The sequence below is a fragment of the Elephas maximus genome, chromosome 7 (genome assembly GCF_024166365.1).
Source record: "Elephas maximus indicus isolate mEleMax1 chromosome 7, mEleMax1 primary haplotype, whole genome shotgun sequence".
NCBI classification, from domain to species: domain Eukaryota; kingdom Metazoa; phylum Chordata; class Mammalia; order Proboscidea; family Elephantidae; genus Elephas; species Elephas maximus.
This window is the reverse complement of record NC_064825.1, coordinates 59,899,495-59,905,494: the sequence shown is the minus strand read 5'-3', so window position 1 is coordinate 59,905,494 and position 6,000 is coordinate 59,899,495. Positions and strand designations below refer to the sequence as shown.

Genomic DNA, 6,000 nt, shown 5'->3' with positions numbered 1-6,000 from the left:
TCTATACAAGCAAATCAAGTACTGCTCTTTAATGGGCCTCCTATTATATAGTACAGGTAGTCTGGTTGACAAACCGTACTTAGCACCATCTGTTTTTTTTTTTTTTGCTTAGTAATATGTACTACATACAATGTCGCAGCATGTAGTTAAAGCGTTCAGTTTGTGGAAGCAGATGGATCCTAATTGATTTGGAATCCCAGCCTGCAATGGAGGTGCGTATTCAGCGTTCATTGATTGAATGAGAGAGGGCGCAAGGGGTGGTCATCGCCTGGGTACTGAAGCCAAGCCATGCACCCAGGTGTGGCACAAATGAGCTCTCCCGCAGCCATCTCCAACCAAACCCGTTGCTGTGGAGTCATTCCGACTCATAGCGACCCTATAGGGCAGAGTAGAACTGTCCCATAGGGTTTCCAAGGAGCGCATGGTGGATTCCAACTGCGGACCTTTTGTTAGCTGCCGTAGCACTTAACCATTACACCACCAGATCAGCCCTCTCCAAGGCTCTGCTCTTCCATGTACTGATTCTGACCCTCTGACTTTCATTCAGCGCCCCTTTCCACGCCCACTCTCCCACTCTACCCCGCCCTTTCCTCTTTAGCCCCGCCCCCAGGCCCTTTCCTGCCTCTCAAAGTCCCGCCTTCTGCCCTCTTATGCGACCTTTCCTCTCCAGGCTCCGCCTCCGCCCCGCGGGCCTCCGCCTTCCGAAAGGTCTTTGCCTATGACAGGCCGGAGCCCCCCTGAGGGGCGGGGCTTACAGTAAGAAGGGGCGGTACCTAGAGAGAGGTAGTGTTTCTCCCTCGGAATTCCGTTGGCGACCCCGCCCCTGCGCTCGGCCGTTGCCAGGAAACAAGCGTCGACGCTTTGGCTGTGGCTGCGTCCATCCAATGAGCAGGTACGCCATTGCCCAGTCGTGCGTCGCTGGGCGGTTACGTGGGTGCGCGGGGGCGCGGGCTGCGTGTGGCGCGGGGCGGGGCGCGGCTGGGACGCCTGAGGAACGATGGTCGCGGCCTGAGCTCACCTAGCACGGGCGCGGCGACCGGGCCTGGCCAGGGTCGAGGTTCTGTAAGTGAACGGTAAGCATGGGCCGGGAGGCCCGGAGAGGCACGTGAGAACATGAGGGGCCAGGAAATGACAGTACCCGCCTTGGCGACTGTACTGGTTGTGAGGGGACCGGGTGTAGGTCTGGCAGGTCGTGAGGGGCCAGGTGTGAGTGTCTAACTAGGGGAGCAAGGTGAAAGCCTAGGGGTAAGTGGACAGGTAAGGGATTGGGTTGTGTGAAGGGTTGGGGTGCTTTCGGAGGGGCCAAGTTGAAAGGACTTGTGCACACCGTTTAGCAAGGGACTGGGACTCCTGAGGGCGGGGACGAGGGACAACCTTGGTACCAGAGTGAGGGGGTAATGCCTGTGCGAGGAGGAGGAGGAGGAGAGCAAAGGGCGAAGGCAGGAGCATGTGGGATGGTGAAGGAGTTGAGGGCAGGGGTGGGAGGAAGGAATGAAGATTGTGAGACTTAGATGAGGGTGAGAGATTGGTTCTGAGGCCTCTTTTGATGGACTGTTCTGCCCAGTGAGAACAATAATTTTAGACTAAGTAGGAGAGCTTGGGTGGAAATGTTGTGCACTTGAGTGCCCTGTACCCATAAAAAAAATAGGGTCTACATATTCTGGAGTGCAAAAATTGGAGGTGTCACAGGCAATAGTAATAAAAATAATTTTGGGAGCTGTTTGAACAGAGGAATTACTGGAACTTTAGTACCTAAGTTCCTCTTTTGGACTGCAGACTTGAAGGTGATCTTTCTCATAAAGGTTTTTTTTTTTTTTGGCTATGACTATGTTTGTCTTCTTTCCACCTGCTTCTAGGCAGCCTTACTCCACTGCTACTCCTCACCTGTGCTGAGCTTTGGGGCTTTGATAATTGTTATCTGTATCGGACTGACCACTTTCAAGTTTTAACTCTACTTTCATGGAGGTCACATGGCTTGTCACAGCACTATATTTAGACTCACAAAGAAGATTATGAAATAATGGTGACAGTTGTTGTTGTTAATGTGCTGTTGAGTTTGTTCCGATTCATGGTGACCCTGTGTACAACAAAATGAAACACTGTCTGGTCCCGTGCCATCCTTCCAGTCATTGCTATGTTTGAGCCCATTTTTACAGCCACTGTGTCAATCCATCTCATTGAGGGTTTTCCTCTTTTACACCGACCCTTTACTTTACCAAGCATTTTATCCTTCTCCAGGGACCAGTCTCTCCTGATAACATGTCCAAGAGATGTGAAAGTCTTGTTATCTCGCTTCTAAGGAGCATTCTGGCCATACTTCTTCCAAGTCAGGTTTGTTTGTTTTTCTGGCAGTCGATGGTATATTCAATATTCTTCGCCATACCATGATTCAAAGACGTCAGTTCTTCTGTCTTCCTTATTCATTGTCTAGCTTTCACATGCATATGAGGTGATTGAAAATACCATGGCCTGGGTCAGGCATACCTTAGTCTTTAAGTGCTTTTTTACACTTTAAAAAGGCCTTTTGAGCCCTGGTGGCACAGTGGTTAAGACCTAGAATGAGCTACAGCCGCTAACCAAAAGGCTGGCAGTTTGAATGCACCAGCCCATCCCTTGAAACTCTATTGGGCAGTTCTACTCCATCCTACAGGTCACTATGAGTCAGAATTGACTTGACAGCAAATGATTTTTTGCAGCAGATTTGCCCAACGCAATTTGTTGTTTGGTATCTTTTAATTTCTCATTCAAAAGTTTTACACATATTGTTTTGTGACATTGGTTGCAATTCCTGCAGTGTGATAGCATGCTCCCCCTTTCCACCTCAGGTTCCCTGTGTCCATTCATCCAATTCCTGCCCCTTCCTGCCTTCTCATCTTGCTTTTGGACAGGAGTTGCCCATTTGGTCTTATATATTTGATTAAACTAAGAAACATGTTCTTCACATGTTATTTTTTGTTTTATAGGCCTGTTTGGGATTTTTATAATCTTTGTCTGAAAAATGGGCTTCGGGAATGGTTTCAGTTCTGGGTTAGCGGTGTCCAGGGCCCATAGTCTTGGGGGTTCCTCCAGTCTCTGTCAGACTAGTAAATCTGGTCTTTTTTCGTGAATTTGAATCCTGTTCTACATTTTTCTCCTGTTCTATCTGGGACGCTGCCTTGTTATACCTGTTAGAGTGGTCATTGGTGAGTCATTTGATTTTTTTCACTGCTGCTTCCATGGGCATTGAGTTATCGTGATGTTGCTTATTGGTTCAGTTGTGAGGATTTTTGTTTTCTTTATGTTGAGGTATAATCCATACTGAAGGCTGTAGTCTTTGATCTTCATCAGTAAGATGGTGACAGTAGATGGTGGATTTTTAAAATATGGTCTTATTTGCCAAAATAGGAAGTGACAACTCTATTTTATAATTATTAGTTTTTTAAAAATTATTTTTGTTAGTTCATGAAATCCAGAAATCTGAGATCACAATTTAGAGTGATGGGGTGTTGCTGTTGTATTAGACTGAGGGAAAATGGGTTTATGCAATAATTCTGTATGACTTCTGATGTCTGAACAGCATTCATACTTTACATAGCAACCTCAAATTTTACTGTTGCTACACAGATACCTTGTGAGCTAGGCAAGGACAGGAATTCTTATTTTAAGAGGAGGAATCAAATTCAGAAGACAGAGGTCACATGGTGGTAAATGGCAAAGCTGGACTCAAAATTTGAGGGTGAGAACGACTTGGGGAAAGAAAAGTTGTAACACCGAATGAAGGTGATGTGGAGCAAAAGGTATCTGATCTATAAGAACAGTTGTGATAATATAAAGGACAATACATTGACAGAAAGCATTTTTTGTATGATTTACAATTGTTCTTTGTCTGAAGAGATTACAGGGACTTTGAGAGTGACATAGGGATGAGGGTTGTATTTAATATTGTGTTGATGACATAGAAACAGATAGGTATAATACCCACGTAATATGGATTACACAGTGATAGTGACTCGACGGTACTGGGGGCGGGGAGTGATAGGATGAGTCAAGTCACATGTTGGAGAGTTCTTAGGGACTGTCTGAATTCCAGTATTTGAGAAAGCACTGGGTTTATTCAGCTTTTTGTTTATTATACTGAGATCTTTGTTGAAATAATGCATTAAATATAATGAATTTTGCTTAGGGCATATAGCTGAGTGGTAGGTCTGTTGTTGTTGTTAGTTGGCTGTTGAGTTAATTCTGACTCATGGCAACCCCATGTGTGCAGAGTAGAACTGCTCTATAGGGTTTTTCCAGCTGCGACATTTCAGAAGCAGATTGTCAAGCCTGTCTTCTGAGGCACTTCTGGGTGGATTAGAACTGCCAACTTTTCCGTTAGTAGTCGAGCACTTAACTGTTTGTTCTACCCAGGGACTCCAAGTGGTAGGACTGGGAGGATGATAATAGATGAGGATGATGTAGAGACAGGAACACGTTTGAGGTGCTGTGGGGAAACAATGTGTGTCACCATTTTTCAACATCTGGTGTGCCAGGTACACTGCTAAGTGCTGGGAGAACAAATTCATTCATTTATATATTAATTCTACAAATACTTCTTGAGTATAGATATAGTCTGACACTTACCTTCTATGGGATAACGAGCAATAAGACTTGATTCTCTGAGGTCTCAAGGAATTCTCAGTTTAGTTGGGAGAGATAGACACATGAAAAGATAATTTCAAATTAGAGAAACAATGTGAAATATAAAAATATATCGTAATGAGGTGATAACCTCTCTGTGTTTGGTCTTAGTCTCTCCCTGTGTTCCGTCTTAGTCTCTCCCTGTGTTCCGTGTGTTCTCTGTGTGTGTGTGTGTGTGTGTATATGTATGTTGAGATATCAGTATCCCCACAGGTATCTACAAATTTCCATGTCCAAAACAGAACTCACTGTCTTTACCCTGAAAGCCTGCTTCTGTACCCATGTGCCCTGTCTTAGTCCAGACACTTCAGTGTATTTTCCATTCCTTTCCCTCCTTCATCCCCTGCATGCAGCTAATCACTAAAATCTTAATACATTTTTCTTGATTATTTCTCTTCTTCTTTTCATCTCCACTGCTACAATTTTCACAGTTAAAGCTTTAGTTTAGCTCCTCATCATCTCTTATTCGTATCCCCCCGTCCGCAGCAGTCTCCTGCCTTCAGGTTTACGCTTTTCTAGTCCATCCCTAGAATGATCTTTCTAAAAATACAAATCTGATCATGGAATTTCTCTGCTTAAAAACTTTTGGCTCTTCGTGTCTTGTAGGATAACATCCAAATTCCTTAATATGGCAGTGTTTGGCCTGGACTTACCTCTCCAGTCTTATCTGCTGCCACTCCCTACTCTGTGTTCTAGTTTGAATAAATTGTTCATAGTTCCCTAACAAACATGTTACTTTTTTGAGCCTTGGGATCTTTGCAATAGCTGCTTCCTCTACTAGGAATGCCTTTTCTTCTCTGCCTAGTGAACTTTCCTTATCTTTTAGAAACCAGTTCAGTTTCACCTCCTCTTTAACATCTTCTTTGTCACCCTCGTACAACAAGGGTAGAAATGACCAGGTGTGATGGGGCATTCTCTGTTATAAAGGAGTCACTGTGTGATAGAGGTTCACTTTGTGAGTTACGAGGGCTCTGCTGGAGCCAGGTGAGGATATCCCTGCAAGAAGCAGAGGTGGTATAGGAGGAGAGGAGGGGAATAGGAGGGAAGCAGTGGGGACCATACACTGATATCCCATTTGACTTATACATGCAGGCCTGAGGGATAGAAGAGAGGGAGAGTGTGTGTGAGATGAGCCCTAGATTGGTGGGCATCTGTGAGGTCGGATTTTTCTTCCCTTCTTCCTTTCTTATTTCTGTGAGGTTTTAGTCAGGACTTTCTACCTTCATTATTAAGGATAACAGCTCATCCGTGCCTCTTATGTCAGTAAGCAGTCATTTTGCCTAGGAAGAGCCACTGTAGGGAGAGAGAAGCCTTAGAACTCTACTGACCTGTTTTTGGGAG

The 6,000-nt window shown here is 44.9% G+C and overlaps 1 protein-coding gene across 5 annotated transcripts in view; it reads left to right on the top strand.

Annotated features, from left to right (window-relative positions):
• The first annotated feature begins 977 nt into the window (after positions 1-977).
• The window catches only part of FHIP1B (FHF complex subunit HOOK interacting protein 1B), a 72,133-nt gene continuing 67,110 nt past the window's right edge, over positions 978-6,000 (top strand). For all 5 annotated transcript variants that reach the window (XM_049890206.1, XM_049890205.1, XM_049890204.1 and 2 more), the window contains exon 1: positions 978-1,073. The gene's annotated coding sequence lies outside the window, so the exon portion shown is untranslated. The remainder of the gene's footprint in view (positions 1,074-6,000) is intronic.